Source organism: Anopheles merus, chromosome 2L (genome assembly GCF_017562075.2).
Source record: "Anopheles merus strain MAF chromosome 2L, AmerM5.1, whole genome shotgun sequence".
NCBI lineage: Eukaryota > Metazoa > Arthropoda > Insecta > Diptera > Culicidae > Anopheles > Anopheles merus.
This window is the reverse complement of record NC_054083.1, coordinates 23145409-23169284: the sequence shown is the minus strand read 5'-3', so window position 1 is coordinate 23169284 and position 23876 is coordinate 23145409. Positions and strand designations below refer to the sequence as shown.

Here is a 23876-nt window from a genome sequence, read left to right as displayed (position 1 = left end):
TCTAATAACTAAACGTTTGGCGTATTGTGTGTGACCTTCCTCTCTCGCGCGTCAACCGCCCTTTAGTCCTCCTCCCCCCATTTGAAATGTTGTATTTGTTTTTGCTATCCTTGTTTCGCCCGTGCAGCGGATGCACCGCACAGGGACAATATTCAACAGTCCCTTCCTTCTGCAGGCGGTTTTTACACACACACACACACAAATACATGCACACGTACACAGGACGGGAGGGGCCGGCAAATAGGCCCGCTTCGGCAGTAGGGCGCCCCTTTTCGGTGAAACACACAACACGCGCGCGCACGCACACCACATACACCGTGAGCACAGAGAAACGCCGCACCCTTTTTTGAACGAAAAGAAGGATATTTTAGCAAGCTCTCCCTTCCGCTCCCTCCGCGGGCCCAAACGCTTGGAAGCAAATTTTTGCACCCACAAAAAGGAGGCAACTTGCTGTGATCTTCTCTAGTGTGATCCGCGGTCGGTAGTGTGCGCTGTGATCGCTCTTGATATGATTTTAGTGATAATTTCCAAAAATGGCTTCTTGTTGTAGAACACCACGTTTTAATAGACGAGCGCGTTTTCATTCGCTCCAACGACTCCCGATTATGGTGGGGTTGTTAGAATTTAGAAGCAATTAGACGCATATTTTACACTACATTTTTGATTTGGAATTTCCTTTACAAAAAGGGGAAAAATTAATGGGCAAATTTAGAAATGACCACACGTCGCACTGAAACTATACTCTCCGCCCCAGGGAGGACACACACCCTACACAAACATAAAAAATAGCAAAACGCGCGCGCGAAAACGAAACTTCACCAAACAAAACCTAAACGACCGAAAACTTTGTTTGGTTTGTTAGTTTGTTTAAAAATGCTATTTTGTTGCTACAATAACACACAAGCACGTTAGGGAAGGTGGGAGAGCGCGCACGGATTCGTGGACAAACACACACACACACACGGTGGGGAGGAGGGGGGTCGTGTCTCGCTACTTTGGCCGTCGTCGAAGGACACAACACGCCTCACAGCGAACCAACCGGATGTATATCCTGCCGCACTAAGGACACGGAAAAGACAGACTCTTGGCTTTGGTCCTGGTCCCGACTAACTTCAAATAATCCGTCGTCCGTCCCGGGGAAGGAAGCGCGCAGAGACACACGCACGCAGCCATCCAGCCAAAAAAGCGTATCAAACTTTGCGTCCTCGTCTCTGCAAATGCTCTCTCTCTCGCTCCCGAAATGTATGTGAGTGTGTATAATTTTGTAGAAAAGAGAACAAATGACTGGGAAAGTGGCTACGATAGTACGGGAAGAAACACACTACACACACACACGCGCGCGCTCGCAAAATTCTGTTGCTATCATTAACGCATACACAGACAGCGCGCAGGGAAAAGGACGCGCTCTCGCGCGCGCACACACAGTCAAGCAGGCTGTGAAAATGCTTGGCGCGTTGTGTTGGGAGCAGTGCCGAGTTTTTCTCGTCCAAGAGTTTTCATCTTCTCTCTTTCTCTCGGGAGTGTACTCTCTTTCTCTCTCTCTCTCTTCTTAGTGCCCTCCTGTCTGAGACAGGGCCGCGGGAAATGGTTCCGGTTATTGAACAAGGATCGAGAACGAAAAAAAGGTGTATTTACACTCAAGTGACGCGGCTCTGTTGCGCTGCCGCCTATAAAGCGTGTCCCTTTTTCCATTTGCGTTATTTGTTGCTGCGCGTCGTTCTATCTCCCTTTCTCACTCCCTGCATTTCAAACAGCAAGACAAATGGGTCACACATACTCCCTGTGTGTCTGTGTATTTTCACCCTAAAAAGGAAGCAACAGCAGCGTCCCTTGATTAATGCGGCGAGGGAAGGAAGGAAGGGGAAGGGAACTAACACACGAGCAGCGACGTCCTTCCCTTGCCGGATATGCGCTCGAGGCGGTTTGTCTAGGAGCGTCACCGGCATTTATTGGCAAAATAGGAGAGGGACGCTACACACGCACACACACTGCAACGCTTTCCGAGCAAGGATTATTGCAGATGATGCCCTCCTCAGGCAGGAGAAGAGGCATTCACTGATATCAGATAAGGATAAGAGAGCAAAACGGCCACCACTACCACACTTCAGGAAGATGCCATTTGAGTAATTCAATTTTCCCTTGCGTCTACCCTTAAAAGGACACTGTCGAAGGACTGTTCAGGCGTTTTCTCGGATGTCCTTTTTTTTCGGTACAACTATCGCTATCACACTACACGGAGATGCAGTTTCGCAAGGTCGCTCCCTGCTGTAGTAGTGTCCTGTGTGTGGATAGTGTGAAAACGATTCTCTCGCACTCTCCTTGCTACTGCTCGGACACGCTCTCTCCTTCTCTCTGTGTCTCTGGTGAGCGCGCAAAAAAGGACAATGGACCACAGCCCTTGCCATGCCGTGGAAGAGGAGACGACGGCCGGCAGCAGCGGCCGAGGAGGACATTGGCCCGGGAAAGGAAAAGACACACGACGCACGCGGCTTCCGCGTTCAAATACACACACGACGCACGCCCACACAGACACACACACACAGCTGCCGTCTCTAGTTCCGGTGCCACCACCCACGGAGGAAAAAAGGACAAAGAAAGGGCGTATTTGCCATTAGGTGTGTCCTTGCAACCGGAAAGTTTTGGACTGCGCGTTACTGCAAATGATTAAATTTTTTCGATCTTTGCAGTGCTGGAGTTGCAAAGTCTCATTGCAAAGGCATGTCCTCTTCTGGTGATGAACTTCTGGCATGAGCTATTTATATATTTTTAGTTTTTTTGTCCCTTTATAGATTAAACTTCTACAAAAGTTTGGTCTTCCGTGGATGTCCTGTTTGTTTTCAATGCGCTTAAACGAGTTTGTTTAATTAAAAAGTTTGATCAACCAGGATCGTTCCAGGCGAAGGATGGTGGAGGTATAATTCCATAATCAATGGGGTTGCAGTAGATGGAGTGGGTGGGCGGCTTCACACTGCGCACTGTTTGAGGGTGTAAACAACCTGAGGTGATGCCATGGGACCGCGTCCGTCGTGGTTAAAAAGGGGACGCGCGCGCCTGACTGCGCTTTTATCTGTCTCCACAGCCATCGCGCTTCGTCCTTTCTAGCACTCTCTCTCGCTCTTGCTCTCGCTCCCACCACCTTCAACAAACGTAACACCATAAAAGGGCAAAAGGATGATGTTTTCCCCCTCCTAGAGCTCTAAGGTCTTTCACTCACAAGCATTTTCCCAGCAGTGTGAGGAATTTTAGAAGCCCCACCCTTGCGCGCCAAAGAGGGAACGTGCCGTTGGGCCATTAAAACAGGAATCGGCTTTGATAGCAACAACCGCGCCATTCCTTCGCGGGAAACAACAAAACAAACTTTTCACCTTCACGGTCGTAACAAAAATTAACTACCGAAAACTACCGATTTCCGAGCGGCATGGGAAAGGAATATGCGATAGAAAAAAAAAAAGATAAACAAAAATAAATGCCAACCTCTGGGCGGTTGATTTCATGTACCGGGTCACGCACACCCACACTGTTGTGACCGGAAACAAGCAGCTACACATCACCACACACACATTTACGGCATGGATAAAAACAAACAGGTCCATAGCCTTCTTCCCCCTTTTTAGCGACGCTAGCGCCATCTAGGACAGAGTAGCTGAATCTCGTCAACTCGCTACAGTGCTTCCCAAAAATACTCTAGCTGGGAATGGGGAGATGGCTTTTCACGTCTCCATTTTTCTTATCGCGTTTTTATTGCTTTCGCATGCCTATTGCCTATTCTCCATTATTGTTTAGCGAAGGAAAGATAAGCACCCTGCCATAAACACAAAAAACAAATACTCAAACTCGGGGGGTTCGTCTCCACCTTAACAATATAGCGCGCAAATTTTTGGAATGCGTTCATCGCCTTTTGTTCAACAAGCAAAACGATCGCCGGTGCATTCTGTACTTGCGTACAAAAAAGCACAAAATCATCCAGCAGTTGTGCAAACTAGGGGGTGTTGTTACACTGTGTGTACAATACTATCGCGCAAGATAAAATGTACCGGAATACTAACGCAAGATAAGATCGCATCACAAGCACCTTGAGCAGAGAGTGCAAAAAACAATGCGTCATCGTGTTTTGCTGCTGCTTTTTCGCGATCGTGAAATTATATTAGAGGTAAACTTTTTGCTGCTATTTATATCAAATAATCGTTTGCAATCGGCTCTAACACATCATTGCGCCCAACAGATTACTACCCCCTTTTCGTCACCAACTCGGAGATGAGATTATTACTGTAAAAATCACAAAATTATAGTAACTTTACCCGCCCGGCTCGTCCAGCTCGAAGTATCCACTCCAGTAGAGCCAAACGACGGCGATGCCGTACAGTGCGAACGCACCGTAGAACACCGCTAGGAACTTTCCCCGCCAACCGGCAGCCATTATCACCTTCGGAGGGGTGGGTACTGTTACTACTTAAAACCCTTTTTCTTCCGAATAGTTTCACTGGGGTCGTGTCTCGGCCCCGTTATACCAGGCAGTTCCGGGCCACAGCACACAAACACACACACACACACACGGGGGCGCATGCACTTATGCCTATTGCATACGGCACATGATCCCACCACTCGCTCGGGTGAGGTCAGTGTAATTACTGGAGCATGGGCTTGGTTTTGGGTGAGCAAAATACCGCTTTTTTCTGTTTGGAGCATATACCATCACCACCACACCCCACCTGGGGCCGCGATCACCATGAAAAGTGGTTAACAAAATAAATAAGCCCGCAATTATTTTGTGGAGAAGGGGAGAGAGAGATACTCCGACAGTTTCACTTTCCATAGAGAAAGGAACGGGACGGCCAAGAGAGTGTTGCGGTTGTAGAGCGAGAAAGATGTTTATGGTTCAGATCCAGCTTTCACTACTCTCTTGGTTGGTCGAACAACGATCGGGGAGAGATTGTGGATCGCCGCTGTGGAAGGGGTTGTGCTGACCCAATAGTCAAAGCACACACAGTTCAAATTTCATAGATAATCCTTCAAACCGTACGTCACAAGCAACTGAGATCCGACAGCTATTCTCGAAGCAAAATAATGAACTAAAAATCACTCAAAAAAAAAAAAAACTATCGCTAATTCTATGCCCTCCCTAACTAAATCCACCTAAATCAAATCCACCACTACACCTCGCAGTGCAGTGGGACACACGACAAAACAACGCACTCTTCTCTTCACTCGACACTCGCGCGACCCTCTCGAAGCCCGCGGCAGTTGTACACGCGCGGATAGCGAAACATGGACTGACAGATTGGAGGCTCCATTCCGGTACATACCCACAGCCGGGACCCAAGCGCGAGACAAGGAAAGCCCAACGCTGCAACCCTGTGAGTAAGATTCAGCGCATCAGCATTAAGCCGGTTGGGTGTGAAAGAGAGGTAGGCGACGAACCCGGTCACAATCAACCAACCAGCCGGCGTATTTTTTTTTTAGGGGTGACGGCGGGCACACACTCCTGGGAAGATTTGTAACAGTAACCTTCCCCATCTGAGCTGGTCTTATTGATTGTTCTCTTGTCTCTCTCTCTCTTTCTCCATGGATCCTGAGTCCTTATCAACGTAACACAAACGTGCACCACCCATCGACGTCTTGAGCATGAGAGAAGAAGAAGAAATGCCAAAATCCGTCTAAACTGAATGGCATGAATGGCCTATCAGCACACACACACACACGGACAACGCACAACGTCTTATCGGCGGTAAAGCACACGGGAGAACGGGTTGTCGTCGATTGTCTGTAGCGCGACGAACCGGCGACCGACGCAAAGATCGTCAACCGGGCATGAAATGGGAAAGGGGGAAGCTTATTAACCCTCCTCGTTACCCTTTTCAAGTATTGATAGCACATTGCACACGAAGGGTGACCGCCGGCTGCCAATTTGGGGACATAAAGAAGTGCGCTAAAATAATCAGGCTTTTTTGGGTTCGCCTTGAGGACATCAGATTGGGTTCTGTTTCGTCTCTTGCGTACACTCTATCGAGGTGAGCAAATTAGCTCCTTGGGTGTTGCCACACCACTCAGCGTGTGTTAAAGCCATTGTTGTGTGTCATTGAATCGCATTAGGGTACTGGCTTATATTGATAAGAGCTGTTTTTTTTTGGGGGGAAAGATGGTTGACTTATTCCCAGGCAGCCACTTTCACACGGTCAAAGAACACGGCAGGCACACAAGAAGAAATGTTCGATACGGTTAAAAGAAAATTTGATTGTCCTTCACCTTTATCTCGTTACTGGCACAATGTCTACTGGCACTGAAGGGGACCACTACTTCGGTGGGTGTTGCGTTACGTGTCCGTGACTGTTACCCAATCAATCAGGATGATAATCGTACCCGTCGTCACCCGTTGGAGAGGTGTGCAAGAGGAGAACAATACCCAATGTCCCGGTGCAAGAGTGACACCGCGATGATAACGGGGGTAAAAGAAGGCATTAAAATTTATGACTAATCAATTAAATTGATTGGTTGTCTGTGCATACGACCATCGAATTGCATGCAGCGTGTTCTGAAGTGGAGCTGTGATAAGATATCTCACCACCTCTCCCACTCACCAATTGCTTATCTGCACCCCAGGCGCGATCATGTGATAAGATGGAAAGAAACCACCAGAAAAAAACCCTCCACCATGACATTTACCTTCAGCGCTGTGTTACAGCATACACACAGAGGAGCGCGTGCAGGAGGAGGCAACGCATGTCACGGCCATGTACCAACAATGAGCAGATAAACAGTATCGAAATGCACTTTGCTGCTGGCATCATGCTGTGCCGTTTAGTGCTTTTATCAAAAACACGGGCAACAACTGTTAGATAACAGGCTATAAAGATAAAAACCGTCTGGTGCGCGCTCGCTTGTTGCATGAACGACACACCACACAGCTGATTTTGCATCATGCAATAGTAGGTGCAATATAATATAAGGAAGGTTTTTTGCAAGGGGGAATGGTGATTCAATGATAACGTTTTATCGCTAAGCGGAATTAAATACAGCCGAATGTAACCTGATAATAGAATGCTCAGAAATACAGCAAATGACGGCAACGCCCACGTGGAACGGGTCCGTTGCGTTCGAATACTACACCGCAGCTGCACAACGATTGGTTTGATCTGTTTGTCAACAGATGGCGCTACAGTCTGCGGAGAGAATGCTATTCAAAGCGGTCGCAAACGGAGTGAACGGGTTCGGAACGAAAACACATTCGAATTGAGGTAGATTTATTTAATCGAATGCTGGTATTTATTGCTTGGTAAGCGCTTTTTTTAATTATAGCAAAATTGTACAACAACACAGATCACTTCTAGCTATAGAAAGACAAGCGCATCGTGCTCACAACCCCTGCAGCTAGAACCTAATTTGATCTTCGTGCCGGGGAGACCGTTATATAATTCACCGTGTTTTACAAGCAATTATTTTTAAAACGATTGCTCTTCTTACACAATTAGACTTCTCCCCTCGGGGCTTGTGCACATCCAATAAATTTCATCTGGTGATTCTTCCCGCAACGCGATATCAAAGCACGCAACAACACATGTGTGATGATGTTTGCTTTTAGAAGAATGCGCAACCACAGAGAGCATCGATGCGTCAACGGCCGCGGCGGCAGGCAAGTAGCAACGTTGTTTAAAAAATATAGCAGCAAGCTTCGTGTGAGGCTTGATTTATTTCGAGCATTACTCCTCCCGTTCTATTGTGGGACCCGCCAGTAGTGCTGGGTTGTTTACTATTGAAAATTGCTTATGGTGGGCATTTTTTTACCGGATTGTTTTGTTATCATTATCCGCCCGGGGTGGGGTTGACGTAACTTAAAAAAATGACTAGTGTGGGTCCCCAGTGTTGAATAAAAGTGGAGATTAATTGCCCGTTTTGCGATTGACACATATTGTAGAGAGACTACGTTTTTGTAACGGTAGCAATATACTTTTTTTTAATATCAGTGTTAATGGTCAACTGTTGCAATTACCTCAGAGCGCGCTTGGTTTATTTGTGGTAGTAAATAACAAACAACTGCAGTTGTCTATGTTGTCCTACAAGCAGACAAATCGATAAAGTCATTTAAATGGCGTGATTTTGTTTCACACAAGTCACGCACCGTGCTTTTCGGGGAAGTTCGCCGTATCATGAAAGTCGAGCTGATACCACGGAAAAGATAATGTAGATAATAACGTTTACCGTACTTTAATGCAATAATCAGCTCGTGGCCGCCCAGAAATGTTTCGCACGGAAGTGAAACAACCTGAAAACATTATACTAACATCGGCAATGCTTCACGCTATATTTCTAATGTGTAAAGGGAATGCCTTATCCTCAATGTTGCACCAATAGATTCTTCCCGCATCTTGTCGCGTCTGATGCCATTTTCCACTCTTTATTCATCCCAGTCTAGCGCATCAATTCAAACAATTGAACCTATTCGACATTAAGCTGTCGTCGCAGCTTCGCAAAATCGCTCTTTTCCTGCCGCCTGTCAGCTACCTCCATCCTCTATTCCCCCCTTCAATCCTCCTCAATTATGCAAACAGACACACAACAGTCTGGCGTAATGTGTATTCATCCAATTCGCCGCGTTGTTTATGCAAAGACAAGGTTCTCTTGGTTGCACATTGCGGATGATGATGAAACCAAAACTCCGAACCAAGTTGGTGGTAGAATATTCAATTCTCTAGAAGCACCTTCTAGATGGTGGTGGTGCTGGCTGACCACTGTCCATATCCTACAGTGTGTCGTTTGGAGCACAATTGGTTGCCCAATTAGAGAGGCTCATTTCCGACTCGAGAAAGAAGGTGCTGCACATGGCTTTTCTCGCAGGTTCTAGAGCTAGCTCGCTGCTAAATTCGAAGCCAAAATACTTCTCTTCTCTTTGTTGTGGAGAGCGGGGAAGTAGGAGTTGGGGAAGCTAAAACCATAAAATAAATGTCTTCACAGCTCACGAATAGCTGTCGCCCTCCTCCTGCGGGCACTCGATTTCTTCGAATGCTCTCTGGGAGGGATTTATAAATAATCTGCTGCATTCGTCTTTCGGGCAAACTGTGTGACAGCGATACAAATGAATGATTCTTCTGTCCGCTGTCTGTCTCGCTGGGTGTAGCCGGCGTCTATTGCTAATTGACGATCGTATGATCGCGCTCTATTCTTGTCGCTTATATAGCCGCGAGATCATAAATTTCCTTCCTCCCCATTTGGCAAGTCAAGATTGTTATGTAATGTTCGCTGCTGAAGCATCAGAGAAAGAGATTGAGTTTGACACGTTTTAGAGTGTTGTTTTAAGACACATTCTTGGTATTTTTTTATCTGGGTGAAAACAGGGCTGAATTCCAATCTTAATGCATGTTTTTCCCCCTCGGTCGTTTAACGCAGGCAGCATCCAAGCGCAGATACGATTAAATTGCACTGATAAACTGCACAGATCTTTCTCCGGAATGCACCGAGAACCTCACAGCCGTGATGTCCCATGTCCAGAGAGAGAGGAGAGGAGACGCAAATCACATGCAAACTGCGAAATGATTTCATATTCGCAAGAAAAAAAGGGGAGGAAATGGAAGCAAAGATGACAGGAAATGTCTATTTAGCACCGGAGACGCAACCCGGCGAACATTCTTTCATTTCCCCTATCCATCTCTTTTCCTTTCCGCCCCGTAATGCAATCGGGAAATGTATGTACATTGGACGCTTGACTGAACAAATGGGCCAAACGAGACACACACGTATACACACAATGGCAACTCGTTCATCTATGTGCTCTGGGAGGCTCGGGGAGACACGGTACATTATGCCAACAGTGCAAACATGTAACAGTCAATCATACGACACATGTTGTGTGGTAGCTTCTCCAAACTTGGGGTGGCAGGGCGGGAGGTTGAGTAGCTCTCCCTCTCCTCATCCCCCTGTGGAATGTGCCCTTAAAAGGGTGATTCTAATGCCACATAGAATGTAATGAGAATTGGCACGCCATATGTACGGGTAATGGTTCGTGCGATGGGGTTGGTGCGGGACGCGCCTATGATCCAATTGTGAAAAAAGCAACAACAACAAAAGAAGAAGAAGTACATTGTAGTACTTCTCGTTTTCGAAAAGCCATTGGCGTATGGGTGAAGAAAAATATACCGCACGAAAAGTCCCACTGTTTTTACACACGCTTGGTGATAACGAAAAGTGAACTTTTGCCATCAGCAGTTGTTCTCGTTTGACTTCAAAATACATCCAACACATAACAACAGCAAATACACATGATGGTTGCAATTAGTTGTGCATTCAAAATGACGCTTTTTGCAGGGTTCTTAAGGGGGAGGAGGATTGTTTGCAGTGGGTTAATATTTCGATTTCATATTGCAAAGCTTGCAAAAACTGGTTGTTTGTTACACAAGCAACCAAACTTCCCCGAGGTGCAGAGAGCGCGTCGGGGAGCTGGTGTGTATTGCAACAACGCGTTTGTTGTAGGAGATAATTATGCGAGAAATTCAGGCTGACTTCTGAATGTCCCCTATCCGACTTCTCCGGTTTGTTGCATCATCGTGCCACACACACACACACATCACACATATCCGTTAGATACGGGTGAGGGATGATGTGGTGGACTGGGAGAGCGCAGGCGGACAGGCATGCTGCTGTAGCAAAAATCATTTATTGTTTAATAAAACAAACACACACACGTCGTGCATTGAGAGAAGTTATTAGGATAGGGGAGAAGCTTTCAAAAAGGGAGACACTCACACACTCATACAGGCAGGCAGAGGACTTGGGAGGAAATAAAAGGGCCTCTGTGCATTACCCAAGTATATTAGCGAAACACATTTGGATTCGATTTCGCCAACGTTAAGCATAATAAGGCTCATTCGTTTGCTCTTGGAGAGTTATTCGGAGGGCAGCGGAGGGCATAATCTGCTGTTACCCTCTCTCTGGCTCTCCAGTAGTGATTAGAACACACACAAACACACACGATCTGGTTAGAGTTCATATTACTCGGGAGAAGGTGTTAAAAGGAGAGCATGCAAATTTATTGGTTTTAGTTCACATTTGGGAGTCATATTTGTGCTTTGTGGTTTAATCTTTCAGACCAAATCGATATTGAATAGCTTTTTCAACGAGTTATTTAAGAACGGCACGGAAAATAATCTCCACCGTCTCTTTTGGGAATAAATTATAAACAATCTCAATGTGGTGATGTACACGAGGAGCAAAGCAAACCACTGAATAATTAAACAAGCGGGCAAACCGTGGCTCGGAAAGAAGTCAGCTGGTGGAAGTTCTCACGAGGTTTGGTAGAACTGTGATTATACTCCCAACGAGGTATCAATGAAAACTATTTCCATCCAAAGCAGTTCTGCCGCGCTTTTGCAGAACAACACGGTCGGAAATCAGATACACCAGCTAAATGATCCCATTTCCGTATGTGGTGGACGCGAATAAGTCATACCAGCCCGCTGGTTTTGTGGCGTGATATGGAGAGTGAGCGAGCAGGATAGTAGTGAGATGGGTGTTAGAAGAGTGCGGCAAGCGCGTGTAATGCAATACTGCTTCCCCGGGAATGTCCTAGATTCCCGGTTGCTGCTGTTGGCGTTACGTAAAATCAAGGCTACCATCATCAACGACTTCCTCTTTCCACTGTACGGGTGGGTGATGGTGGAAAGTTTTCCATCAAAAGCTTTCCTCCTTTCCAACGCTCTGTCGTTCTCCTCTGCTATATGCCAGAGTGCTCGAAGGGGTGGACTCTTTTATCGATTCGCAAGTTGCGTAACAGAAACGTTTTTTCTTCTATTTCTACTTGTTGTTGCATAAATGATATCCTTTCCACACAACACAACAGTGAGCGAGAGAAAAATACCTCTTTTTTCACATAACCTACATTTGCCATGTGTCGCGAAGGGAGTCGCGTGGAAGCGTGATGTATTTTTAATTCTTATTCGAATCCTTCCCACAACAAGATTCTTATACACAGTGGGAAACAGGCGCCATTTGTTAGCGAAGCACCATCAACAGCACGGCAACCGACAAACCAATGTATAAATAGAGTTACGCAAGAACCCACACACACACACACACACACACACACACACACACACACACACACACACCTTCCCCCACACGGAGGAGAAAGATTGGGGAAAAGGGAAGCGAAAAGCGCCCCTATGAAGAGTGCGCAAGCAATGGGAAAATGTGTGGCAGGGAAACCCTACACACGCCATCGCGGGTGTTCTTTTCCCACGGAAAAACGACGACCTTGAACTCGAAATTCGCAAACTCGAATTCTGCCGCCGTCGCTCTTCTCCATCATCGTCCCGGATCATTGCGCGCTTGGTGTTAGAGTTAGGTAACACACTCCATCCAACCACCCGCAGATGCTGCGCGCAACATTTTCCAGCGCACAAGAGCTACGACGTAACGACCCCATTTCTCCAGGTGGGGAAGACACGTGATGTGGTGGTACTGCAACAGGGGAAAGCGATCGATCCGACTGCATCTCACCCACTCTCATGTGATGGAGCGCGCCCAGCGAAAAAGCCCGGGATTTCTGTGTGCTGCAGCCAGCGCGCGTTTGCATCTGCTCACGTGACTGTGGCGTCATTCTCGAGCTTTGATTTGCTTGTTTCTTTTTCCTAAAAATATGACGCGTTTGTTTTAAATTATGATGCGCTTAGCAACTAATATGGAAAGTAACAAAGTGTCGAGTATAGGTGGGTAAGGGTAAGAGAGAAAAGCAATTTAAGCGCTTGGTTGTTACCTAATCGAAAGCGAACGTCGGAGCAAAATCGTGGGTGGGTGTAACAGTGCTTCCGGTGCTGCTGCTGCTGCTGCTGCTACTGGTGTTGGTGTGCTGATGCATATCCGCCGCCCCACCACCACTGCTGCAACCGACTCGACGACGAGTGGCCTATTGTATGCAAAGTGTCTCTTGTGCCACAGGCACTGCAGCACCTGGAAGTAGCTTCTTCTCATCTTTCCTTCACCTTTCCTTTTTTTGCCTTCACTTCAAATCATCAACTTCCAATTGTCTTCTTTCCGTTTGCGTCTGTTGTGCTGGGTGCAATTTTCCCGCGGTTCTTACAAAGGGAGCTTGGGGCTTGGAGGGAAAAAAGAAAAGCGTGTGTTCCCGTCATTCAAAATTAATCCCCCCTGCGGCTCTGTGGCCTCCAACAGAGCTGATCTAATGAAAATGCGATACATATTTAGTTTTTGACGTTTTAAAAAACTTGTTCCCACCAACATGGGTGCCAGAATATGAAAAAAAAAACGGAGTGGAAAAGGGAGAAAAGAATACTTTCATTTTGCAACAGAAATTTGCAACAGGAAATGGATAATTGTGTGTGTGTGTGTGTGTGTGTGTGTGTGTGTGTGTGTGTGTGTGTGTGTGTGTGTCTTTTTTTTTCTTCTCGTGTCCCTCTCCAAACTCGAAAAATGGTGGGTAGGGCGACGAAAAAAGATATTTTTGGCCATTTCGAGTCTTTTTCTCTGTTCCCTGCTTTTTAGCGAATTCTCCCTCCCTCCACAACGGTTCCACGTTTGGAGGCGTAAATCTTTCTTTTTGCAATTTTCAATTCCTTTCTTTTGCAATGAAGAAGACAAAAAAAACTTATTGCGAACCATAGCAAAACCCCCCAATGCCAGCCGAGAAGCGAATTGAACGCATCAGCAACTGTTCAACTGTGTACTACAGTCTCTTCTTTGGTGCGCTTCTTTCCAAAAATACACACATACCAGGGAGAGAGAGACAGAGGGCAATGAACCCGACAAGAAGCGGATGACGACCGTTCGATAATTAAACGAAGAGGAGGGGGGAGGGGAGTCTTTATTTTTGGGGAAAAGACCACCTCCCGCACTTCGCGGTCATTCCAAGAAGCCGGCCATCAATGTTCGTTTGTTTTCGCACTTGGAGACACACACTCAGACACATTGCACCGTAAGTCGCAACAACCCTTCATCAGTCGTCATCATGGCAACACAGCCACACACCACACCATTGTGCACTCGACACATGCACACACACAGAGACAAAAAAGGGCCAATTGAAGCGTCCGATCGAGTGAAGCGCTGTGCGGCTTTAATTTAGCCTTAAATTGAACGGAATGAAGCTCAATAAAACAGGTTTATGAGTCAGAGCGCTGTCCGACTCACGCCACACAACGCACATACACACACACAGACACACACATTTTCTCGCCAACTGTGTACACAGCACACTGCGAATGCCCGCCGTTTTATGCAACTTTTGCAATAGGAGCCCTAAAGCAAGACGCCGGCCGGCCGGCACGCGTAAACGGCAAGAAACCGAACAAGCAAAGAAACGAAAAAACCGGTTCTAGGAAAAGACGCACACAGTGACGGCGGCGGAAGATGCACAACTTGAAGGAAGCTACCCCCCAGCAGCATGACGCCATTAACAATTTGCACAATATCTTTTCTCTGTCGCAAGGAGAGGAGAATGCTTATGTAACCACCTTCGAGATTTGATGTGACGGTTACATTTCGGCGCCAAACAACTCCACCACTGCATTGCGTTCGCAAGGTAAATCTAACATCAACTTCCGATACCGGTCAAGATACGCTCACTCTTTAGGTTTTAGGTTTAACGCGAATTTCGTAACACTTCTTTGAAGGGTTTGATGTGTGAGAACCGCGGTGTCTGCTCGCGCGTTCTCGATTGCACCACACGGAGTAAAACTTGCCATCATCGGAAAATGTAATAATCAAATCCTACTACTTACGCGTTACCATACACCGGGGGCCTGGTCAGGCGGCTGCTTCATGATGTTGCTTGGATTTTGGGCCCAAACGACAACCGCTGAGGCAGCGCGGCGAACAAGTCAAGAAACACACAGCAACGGACGCAAAACTGCACCGAAATTGCTCGCGAAAGTCATCCATCACTCGCCGCTTTTCTTAACTTGTCCCCCGCTTGTCCCAGCAATCGTTGAAGGTACCCAAGAACACACACACACACACTTCAGAGGGAACAGCAGTAACGTCCCAAAGGGCCCTTTTGGGGAAGAGCTCACCTTTTTCCAACCGCTGAACTGAACGAGATTTCAAACGAAATTGAACAAGTGCGTGATCGCGGTGAGATGATTTTATGGCCAGCGCTAGGGCCGAGCTTCGGGACTTTGCGGTTCGCGATCGTTCCCGCTTCGGGTTTTTCGGCCCGGTTCGTCGGTTCCTGGTTGGCAGAGCGAGAGCAAACGAACTGCGCGCCGGGGCCTGGCGGCTGTTTCGCTCTCACCGCCGGGGGTCAAACGTGTTTAGTTGCCGGTGAGAGGGGGGAGAATCGGTCTTTGTCGGGCGCAGTGCGCGTGTAGATACAAAACCATGGGCAGGTATGCGTGTGTGTTTGTGCCTGTGTTCTCTTGTTCCCACCGTTGTGTGTATCTTCCGTTCTGATACGATGAGGTAAACCGGACGACCGTTTTGTTAAGGTGCCCGTACACGTTTTATCTTATCTTGTGGATGGTTTTAGTTTAGTAAGGGTAGTTTTGTCGAAATATTTCGGAGTAATAGGGACGTGTTGTCTCTAGAAGGTCTAATATTTTACTTAAAAATAATTTCTTCTTCATTTTCCTTGGCTCAACAACTGTTGTCGGTCAAGACCTGACTGTACCACTAGTGGGCTTTGCTTTCAGTGATCTAAGGCTTACCCATTGCAGGATAGTCAGTCCTACGTATGGGGGCACGGTTCATTCGAGGCTTAATCCCATGACGGGCATTTTGTTAAGTCGTACGAGCTGACGAATGTAGCACGAGACCTGTCTTAAAATACTTTAGAGTAACGTTTACCCGGTCACAACAGGACTTGACTTCGCCAGGATTCCCTGATAACACGGATAATAGCTCCAAGTGGTGTCATGCGTTTTTTTGTGTTTTTTCAATTGCATATTTGTATAAGAAAACCTCAAATTTTTCAGTGAAGTATTGTAGCTTTCATGTAATTTTTGCCTTATTTTTTTTTTGTTTCACATTAATCTGACTGAATATCCCGAAATTAACTGTCATTTTCGAACAGCACGGATAAACAGACAGCCGGATAAAAGCTATTCGGATCAACGATGTTCCATTTTAGTAATTTTGCAAGGTTTCATTGACTTTTCAACCCTTAATTTAACAATCATTTTAAACAGTTTGGGGGTTTGTAGACGATGATGAAATGCCATCGTCAGAAAAGTTATTCCTTTTTATGTCCAAATTTTCTACAAAAGTAGCTGTATGCTCTTTGATTGATACATATGGTGCAATAAGATAAAAGTGGCAAATCTGATCAAAACGTATTACTGAAATAAGTTCAAATTTGATGTGTAATATCCTAACCAGATCTGTTTGGATGTTATGACTTCCGCTCCATTTGATGGGCTATTTTAAAAAAATCGGAAATTTTTAAATTAGTTATCCAATCATTTCAATAGTCGAAGCTTTTTTATATCACCTTAACGCAAGTGAAATAGTTTCATACAAAAAACATACTGTTAACAATTTGTTTTCTACATTATGTGCCAAAAGTCCTCAAACGTGTAATTCCCGCTTCACGTTCAAATGCTCTTCTTCGTATAATCCCCCGCCCTCCAGTTTACGTTATGCGACGAAATTCGTCGTTGTGTATAGCGGTTTGTATGCCGTTTGAATGTCACGTTGGATGCAATCCGAAGCCAATAAAAGTATACCGTTGGCTCGTTCTCGCTCATTCCTCGCAAACAAAAACCGAACATTAGCGCGGAACAAGGAAAGAGCAGCACAAGAATCGTTCGTCGACATAACATAACGCTAGGGGAACGTTATGATTCTGTACAAAGATGAAGGAGCATTTTTTACGACAAATTTTTTTTTTTTTTAAATTGACTAAAGTAAATTAAAAGCACGCTCCAGTGAAGCTGACGCTGGGCGTGCAAATGAAACATACAATTTTTTGACAGCACACATGGTGTGCTTTTTCGACTGTATGGAGCTTAGAATTATCGATTACTTGTTTGTGAAGTGTACGTACGTGTGTGTGTGTGTGTGAAATGGAAGAATTTACTGTGTGGTTTTGCATAATCATTCTTTATGATACTTTCTTTTGTTGTTTGTTGTTGAGGAAAAAGCGGAAATCTCATCTTTTGTCAAACGCTCACTCAATGTAGTTTGATAACTCTGCAAAAAATATATGCAATTTTCCTGTTATGCAATTCTGTTTTGCAATGTACAAAAAGCTACACAAAAACAGCTGTTTGATGAGGCTGCACGAAGCACGAAGATATCCCCTCGTGTCAGCTTCTCGAAACACAAACTAGGACATCTGGGGAAGAACTGGTGTCGCACTTTTCACACAACTCGCAGGGGAAATTGTGCCGATGTTTCAAACACGAGATATGACGCGAAACACCTAAGGATGCATTTTCCGATGCGTCCGACCATCTGACCACATTACGTAACCTTGAACTCGCCCCACCTCCTCACCCCCGGGGTGACAGTTACGATTTGTCTCGTGAATCATGGAGGGTGTGTGAGATACGTCACGCCAATGGTGCTGCTATCTCCCACGGCAAGTGGAGGCTCGTTATAAGGCCAATGCGTCCTGCTCAATCTACCCATCGAAATCCTGCTCCGTCACTGTGCTCACACTCTCGTGCAAAAAAGGGGAAACACTTTTGGCGTCATCATCATGCCCTCCTTACAACCACACGTGATAACACACTATCGATGCGCGGTTGATCGGTGAACGAGTGAACCTTCAAGAGGGGATGTACAAGGGATTGGGTTTCGTGGATTACAGCAATTAATTTTATCGCCCTCCGTGAGGCATCGTTTCCGTGCCACCAGATACTACTGCAGAGAGGACGTTAATTGAGATTATCGGTGAGCTAATTGACAAACCGTTCAGCAGCTCGTTCGCGTTTGAGGGGGAGTCATCTTCGAAAAGCACATGCAGCCAGTATGATCGATCGAAGGTAAGGTGCTTATTGAGGTTAGTAGAGAACATCGGGTAGTGTACGATAGGGGCTGGGTTAAGCGGGTACATTCTAGGTGACAACGAACCCAGCACTGTTGTGGGTTACTAGAACATTCTGGAGAAAGTGTAGACATTTGACGCTGTATAGTCGTGCATGCATTACACAACACACTACCGATACTAATGACAAGACAGGGCTACAGTATGCTAAATGATCGATAAATCGAACAGAACGTGTGAGAACGGGAAAATGGTTGGAAGAAGTCTAGGGAGGAAGTCTGCAGTGGATTGCTGAGGATTAGTGGGTTACCCAATCATCATCACCCGGCGGAAAAGAAAGACAGCTTAACGATAATGGAGTTTGTTTGGAAGCGCTTTTTTCTATGGCACATCATCAAATTGATTGAAAGGGGCTCGTTGGACGAAAATGTATTTAATGGACAGTATAGGCTCTTTGTGGCGTTGTCGATCGATCATCCAATCACTTATTTGCAGCACTAATTAATAGTCAGCTTGATGGTTGAAAATAAACTTATTACAAAATTTTAAACAGAATATTCAACACAGGGTGTTCCAGGAGTTCTCATAGCTGTGGGACACTTGATTGACTCTTTCTTACGCAAAATAACTTAATGTAATAGGAATTGGACTCTACAGCACTCTTGTTGGACAAATCCAATAGGAATTTTGAAGGAGCTTGTCCAAAAAGGGTCCAATAGAGACCAATTTCCATTATATGAAGTTCACTTTCCACAAGAAAGAGTCCAGGAAGTGCCCTACAGCTATGAGATCCCCTGGAAACCACTGTAAGCAGAATATTGAAGCATTTTTGTTACATTCGGTTATTTGGTCAGAAATCATTCTCATCTCTCAACTACCTAAACTCCTATCTAAAAAAAAATAAATTAAAAAGCAATCAATTTGCAGGTTTCGCTCTCCAAAACAATGCTGCGCCTGCCATCGACAATTGAATCCATGTGGCTGTTCAATATCGATATAACGGTCTATTTTTACACTGAAACTAATATCCTAAGTGCTGCGGGCCCCGAACACATGTGCAATCAGTTCCACCATGGCACGTCAAGCCGCTACCGGGGTTTAACCTTGCAATTCGATGGGTTAAAATGAGCTGTTGTTAGTTTTGAAGAGCTTTACAGTCAAAATTTTGTATTTTGGATATTTCATTTCGCTGCTACAACTCCAAAGAATCGAAATTCCTTGCCTTTACACTGGAACGTGAAATAATGGTTAATTATGCTGAATGACAGCCGGGGACTGGCTCTGTGTCGTTAGGAAATTGATGATAATCTACGACATGTGCACGGCAACTTCTTTTGTTTTCGCGCATTGTAACCTTTCGGTAAGGTGTCGTTGAAAATAGCTTCCACCCCACACCCGCAGTTGTTGCGTCAATCTGTCGTCAATCAAATGGTTGGTGTTCTGTGTTTTTTTGTCTACCCATCACAAACCAAGGGACATGCAAGCCCGGAGGAGAGAGATGTGAAAGTATCTCTAGAGAAAAGAAAATTAATGAACGCTACACTGGACGCACATGAAGGGCCGGCCGTATCCGTAGCAAGCAGTTTCAGTAATTTCTCTGCCGTGCTGAGCCGACTAGAGCCGTGCAGCCGATCGTTCGGGAACTGGTGTCGTGGAAATGACGGCCAAGCGGACGGCTGTGTGGTGTGCGCGACCGTATGTTATTTTCAACCCGGTCCCGGTCCGGGCTGGTATTATTTTTGGCCCCACAAACATGTCTCGGATTCCCTCGGATCGCTGTGGAATCTGCTCCTCGCACTGCTGCTCTCTCTCGTACTCGAGAACCGCCCCGAGCTGTTATGGTACGAGCGCTATCCAAACCACAAGGGTACGGCACAGAAAAGAAACGGAGATCGGAGTGGAATCAAAAACGAACGTCACAAGTTTATGTTTTTTTGTTTTTGTCACACGGAAACATTGCTGCTTGCTTTTTTGTTACCAGCGTCATTGCAAGGGAGCGCCAACTATTCATTCGTGTTGTTTTCGTTATAGGATAAAATCATTCAGGTTTTTGAAAATTTATTTTTATTAGTATGCTTGTGCAGCAAAGAGGCAGCAGGAATGGTTAGCAATGATTGCTGTACCTGTAAGTACAGGAAGTCTGTAAGTCAGCAAAGATGGTGCATACTAAAGTTTGTCCATCGTTTCGTTAATTGGTTTCAGCTGGTGTTATAAAACAACGACAGCGTTAGACATACTGTCTTTGTCTTTGCCTCTGTGCCAGTGTGTAGTATGTAGCATCACGTCTAATGCTCGGTCGTGTGCCCAAATAGAACCGACCACCATCACACCATCTGGCGACCGATCGGGTTAGTCGCTAGAACGCGTTTGGTTACTGAAAAATAACACTACACGATGCGCACCACATACACACGTATACTGCTGTTGTGAAGTGATGAGCATCGTTTTGCTTCACCCCGCGATCGGTACGCGAGTTTATCTTTGGCGTTGGTTTGGCTGCTGCTGCTGGTGCACCAAGTCATCGTCGTCCCACCTTTCGCGCACTTCCGTTGTCTCTGATGCGTTGGCAGCAGCACAGTTGGCGGCTGGCACTCTTGGCGTCCAACTTGAAACCGGCGGCCATTGCCAAGGCGAGCCACACGCGGCCACGCGCACCCGCGTCGTGTGGCGATCAGGGGTTAGTTTTTTTTTCATTTTTAAGCGTATATGTGCAGTGGTAGGTTTGAAATTAAGGCTAATAGAGGTTTTGAGTACATCATTTTCTATCACACTATGCTAGAAATTGAAATAAAATAATCATGACAAAAGATGAAAAGAGCAAAGCGATAAGAACTGACTTAAATATGCTCTCTTAAAAAGTTTAACAACATATTTAGTGTGTAGCTATATTTAGCTGCTCATGAAACTTGTACCTAAGCTTACTGCAACCACTGTAATTCGCTATTGATCTATCTGATCTCAATTGAACCTTTGCTGATGACTCTTTATGATCGATTTTCAATCCGATCTTTGCCAAATCCACTACAGTCGGCACAACAGCATGGTGCGGAGATTGCAGCAACGTAGTGCGGCAAAGAGCACACGCCTGCATTACAAACAATACCGTAATCTAAATAGTTTCTCTTCCCACCCACACGAACAACAACGCTCCATATCCCCCGCCCCTTCCGTTCGCATGGGACGACGCCGGGAGATGCGCAAAACCGTGAGATAGGTTATATTTTTAGTGCAGAACACACCCGCAAATTGCGTCGATAAATGGCAGCAGAAGAAAAAAAAAAGCCGTAGTCCCCAACGCTCCGGCTGCAAGGGAGGAACACAACAACACATACACACACGGCACGGTAGCAGTTGAATGAAAAATTTAATGGAAATTGTTTTCGCCGTTCCTTCGCCTCGTTTCAATCCCATGGCACGTTTTACTGCCAACTCAGGGGGACGCACGAACCAAACATTGTACACCGTATGGTGGGGGGGTAATTTATCAATTTGAACGCGTGTTCGAAGGTAGATTTTCTTACGTGAAACGAAGAAAGGGAAGGGAAGAAGAATTTATTTCCCATCTGGTTCTGCTACGTTCGGATCCGTTCAATCTCTGTGCGCAAACCTGGCGCGTATGGAAAGGTAGGAAAAAAAAAATCACACACCAACGCCACGTACGATCGGCCGCCGTAATCCATCATTTGCTGGCATAAATGATCCATGGCAGTGGAACGGAGTGGGCGCGCTGTTGCGGTTGTTCTGTGTTTGTGTTACGATTGCTATGCTATGCGGTGCTGAATGCAAACGAGAACGATCAAACTCTGATCGTCCAAAACTTGGACCGATCACGAGTTGGCAACGAGTTTTATAATTGAGCCGTAATTTTATTGACATAACTGTAGGGACCGCAAGTTAAGCAAACAGAGACGCGTTGGATTAATGATTATTTCATCAAACTACTTGTTGCAACTGTTTTGCGTAAGAAATGATATCGGAAGCTAGGCTAATGGGGCATAGTCAAGGTGCAACCATTGCTTCATATGATGGCGTGATCGATTTCTAAACTCTCTTAGCACCATCCTTCTACCAACGGCTTCTAAGAAAGGACGCTTCTCGGAAACCCCCCGTTCATCGAAAGGATTTACCCCCGTTCATCGCTTATTTATCTCGTCACCATTTTCCTACACTCCTTCCCTCGCTTAATCCGATTTGGATGACTTTCTAAATTTAGCATTAAATAAACAGCCAAACAAATCTTTGGCGCGTATCTAAGCTGTGCCGCTGTTTTCCTCTGTACTAAGAGGCGAAGGGGAAGGTTATTATTGCACCGAGTTCGTCAAACGCATTTTTTGGTATCTCGATGACAGATATGTGTGTGTGTGTGTGTGTGTTTAAATGTCCTTTGGCTGCTGCAATCAGCTAATTTGATCGATGCAATTTCATAGCAGATCGTGGCGTGTTTGTAAGCAGAGACTGACTGCTTCCTTCCCGAGCGATGGAGCAGCCTGGTAGTTGATGGCAAAATGCGCGTTTATAACGAAATAATCGTTCAATTTACCTCAAAAAGTACTTCAAATAGTGTTTATTTGTTTTAAATTTACGTTGAAATTGATTTTTATGACATCGCTGTTTCACACAATTTTGCCAACCATGAACCAGCACACTTCGAGTGTTTGTGGTCTATTGCTTTTCAATGCTTGAATTTTCTGTACCAAGATAATATTTTTACAAAATTTCAAACGTCGGTTGTCGGTTCAAATACACCGCAAGTCATGTTGGTGCACCACTAACCAATGAATTGGGCCAGTGGAAAACTAAATAAAAACTTAAGCAAACTCGGAATCCATTCGCGCCACCTTCCGTGACATGACTGGTTGAGCCATTTGTGCGCCATTCGAATAGAACTCAAAGCGGCTGTTTTTCTTGTACTTTGAGAAAATTGAACGCTTTCCTTTCACCCGTCCGGGGAAAATCCACACCGGCACCGAGAGTTTTGCGCTATCTGTGCGCGGCGTGTTCGTGTGTTCACGCCGTGCACATCCAAAACCATCATACACGGCTAAGGTCGGAAAGGTCAAAGCGAAGGCAAGAGTCTTTCGCTCAAGCACGTGCTCCCGCCATTTAATGTAGCGGAACGGGGTGAAAATAAACGAAATAATAATTAAAATCCCAATGCCGCCGCCGCCACCGCCACCTAAATGCACTTGAGGTGTATGGGCTTTGGTCGCACGTTGCTTTCTTTAGCACGCTTGCTTGCACGGCTGATGTGCATTTTAGGCGAAATTTTCTTTCGGAGAAACCGCATTTCAACAGCACCAGCAACTGCGGACAGTTTGCAGGAAGATGCGTTTCGCTGTGAGTGCGTCAGTTGAGCGTGATCAGATTCGTTCCTTCTTCGCCTGATTGTGCGCTGCGTGTCGCCTGAGGTTGGCGTTAAAAATAGCATCGATCCTCACGGCTGTGCTGGCTCCACGCGAGGCAAAAAGGAATCTATTTTCCCGAGAAAAAACAACAACAAAAAACTCCCATCAAAGCGACAAAAGTATACGTGTTGCGATGTCGTAAATGTCGCGTTCACATACATTTGCATTCGGTCTACTGTTCCTTAGTTTGGCTTTATAGAAGCAATAATTCTGCTCAAAGGTTTTGGTGCATCTGCACCGTTGGACAGGTTCAGGGGTTTTGGAGAGTATCGGTATCACGGCCAGCTGAACCTTTCGCTCAGCAATAAACCGCTGGGGATGGGGGTAATGCGTTCTGTGCTAGACGACGGTGCATCCAACCTTCTCCCACACCTGCCTGTAGTGCAGTCGGCTTCATTCGATTGATAGTCCACGACCGCCTAAATATAAACCGCCGGATCGCGGGAATGTCAAGCGCGTCGGTCTGGCCAGGTCGGCCGGGTGCAGGCAACCCATACTCCCATACCCATGTCATTCGTAATAAACGTCTTGATGTCCGTGACGTG

The 23876-nt window shown here is 45.9% G+C and overlaps 1 long non-coding RNA gene across 1 annotated transcript in view; it reads left to right on the top strand.

Annotated features, from left to right (window-relative positions):
• Positions 1-23876, top strand: part of LOC121592673 — a 31882-nt gene that overhangs the window by 5555 nt on the left and 2451 nt on the right. The window lies entirely within an intron of this gene.